The sequence below is a fragment of the Callospermophilus lateralis genome, chromosome 2 (assembly GCF_048772815.1).
Source record: "Callospermophilus lateralis isolate mCalLat2 chromosome 2, mCalLat2.hap1, whole genome shotgun sequence".
Taxonomy (NCBI): Eukaryota; Metazoa; Chordata; class Mammalia; order Rodentia; family Sciuridae; genus Callospermophilus; species Callospermophilus lateralis.
Window position 1 is genome coordinate 7,087,846 of NC_135306.1, and position 2,580 is coordinate 7,090,425.

A 2,580-nucleotide genomic window follows, 5' to 3' on the forward strand; every position below is an offset into this window, starting at 1 on the left:
TCCCTCTCTCTCTCACTCTCTCTTTAAAATAAATAAATAGGGGCTGGGGATGTGGCTCAAGCGGTAGCGCACTCGCCTGGCATGCGTGCGGCCCGGGTTCGATCCTCAGCACCACATACAAACAAGGATGTTGTATCTGCCGATAACTAAAAAATAAATATTAAAAAAAAAAAATTCTCTCTCTCTCTCTCTCTCCTCTCTCACTCTCTCTTTAAAAAAAAAATAAAATAAAATAAAATAAAATAAATAAATAAATAAATAAATAAAAAGGAATGGGGATGGGGGAACTCGGTGGTTAAGTGCCCCTGAGTCCAATTCCCAGTCCAAAAAAAAGTCTCTGGTGCTATGGATGTAGTGTAGCATGGTATGCTTGATGCCTTGGGTTCAGTGCCCAACAGCACCACCATCCCCCTGCAAAAAAAAAAAGTCTAGTGAAAAACCTGGAAATATCTTTGAAAATCCAATTCTAGAACTGGAGATAAAGCTTAGGGGTAGAGTACTTGCCTAGCATCCATGAGGCTCTGGGTTCAATTCCCAACACTGCCCCCAAAAGAAATCCTAGTCCCAACCCTTAGATTCTAATGCAGTCTGAGGTGGGGCCCAGGCACCTGCGTTTTTAGCAAGTTTCTTCATGTGACTACAATGCTAGTTCTTTAAGAAAGAGTGCTCCATTAGAGGCCAACAAGGGGCTGTCTTTTTCTTCTGATGTTTGGGATTGACAGAGTCCCACAAACGGAATGATTTCAACCATAGAAACTTACTGTCTTACTTCTGGAGTCTGAAAGCCCAAGACCAAGATGTCTGTAGGGTTGGCTCCTTCTGAGGCTGAGGGAGACCCAGTACCATGCTGCTGCCTCACTTCTGGTGGTTTGCTGGCAATCTTTGGTGTACTTTGGCTTGCAGAAGCACCCACCAATTTCTGCCTTCAACTTCATATGGTATTATCCATCCAAATCTGTCTTCAAATTCTCCCCCTTTATGAGAACACATCAGTCACATGTGAGGTTCACCTTGCTCTATTATGGTCTCCTCCTAACTAAGTGCATCCACAGTCACCCAGTTTCCAAATTAGGTGGCATTCTGAGGTACTGGGGTTTAGGACTTCATTCAAATTTGAAGGTGGTTTAGCCCCAGCAGCTGGGCTGGCTTAGTGCTTCTCAGCACATTGTCCCATAACCAGAAAATTCCCCAGAGGTCAGGGCAGACCACCTACTCCTCTGCCCACACCCAGCCACCATGGCAGCAGTGAGCTGCTGCAGTTGACCAGCTGCTGTGATGCTGTGGTTATTGGAGTCCCCTTAAGAATTGATAGGATGAAGGCTGGGGATGTGGCTCAAGCGGTAGCGCGCTTGCCTGGCATGCATGCGGCCCGGGTTCGATCTTCAGCACCACATACAAACAAAGATGTTGTGTCCGCCGATAACTGCTGCAGCCGGACTGCGGCAGATGGTGGCCCGTTACGGGGAGCCACACTCGGGGGTAAATGACGAAAAAAAGCTGCCCGTCCATAGATAGGACGGGAGCAATCTGCTCATCCCTAGGCAGATAAGGCGAGAGGAAAAATGGCCATTTCAAGAAAATGGAGAAGATTGATACAGTATGTTTGTGTCTTGTTTTGTCTTGAAATGTTGTATTGTCTTTGTGATGAAAATATGGAAGGGGTGAGAAGTATATTGATAAGAGAAAAAGGCATCCCAGTGGAACCAAGAATAGTTAGGGCATGTGTTGATAAAAGCCCAGAAACTCTAGTCAGAAAGAAAAAGAAAGATCAAAAGAAGAAGGATTATCAGGAAAAAAGTTGCAACAAAAGGCTATTACTGAATACTTTTCCTTACCGGAGGGTGCGTGAATCGACAAGGCGGCTGCCACCTGCCCAAGCCGATCATGGCGCAGCAAGAATTTTCCAAGCGGCAGTTGCGGGCTCTTCCCCGCCCCCCTGCCCGGGGGAGCTGATCGCCACTGTGAGCCCAAATCTAGACCTGACCTGGAGGCACAGTCTCGCAGGCTTTTGCTCCCTGTGCCCAGAAACAGTTTGAGCCCAGGACTCTCCCCGGGGCCATCTGGGGCTGCCCGGGATGCTACTGCTTGCAAAAGACGCTACTGGCATCCCTGAAGTTTGATCATTTCCAAGGCCAGTAACTACAATGGGTCTCCCACACCTGGAGGCTGATGAGTAATGAGTACTATTAAGGCTTATTTCAAATGTAAAAAACCTTGAGATAATGTACTAAATTGTTCCAAAGGTTGTTTTCTTAGTGAAATGCTACAGGATTTTCTTTAGCCATCCGGAGTTCCTGCCTTCGTCCTAGTGCAGGTGAAAACAAAGGTGAAAGAATTTACAGTGTTGCTGAGAACCGGAGGAAACTTCAGCTGAGAACCCGACGAGACTTCGGAGCTGTTGCTGTTTCTGCTGCTACAACTTAAGCTAGCTGCCTGCAGAACTTACCTGGACTGTGACCTGGACTGTGAGTTAATTTATTGAGACACTGCTTTATCTGGACTGAGACAACAAACTGTAATCTACAACAAATTGTAACTCGGTATCTTTGCTAACAGTGTCATTGCTGGTATAATTTTTCC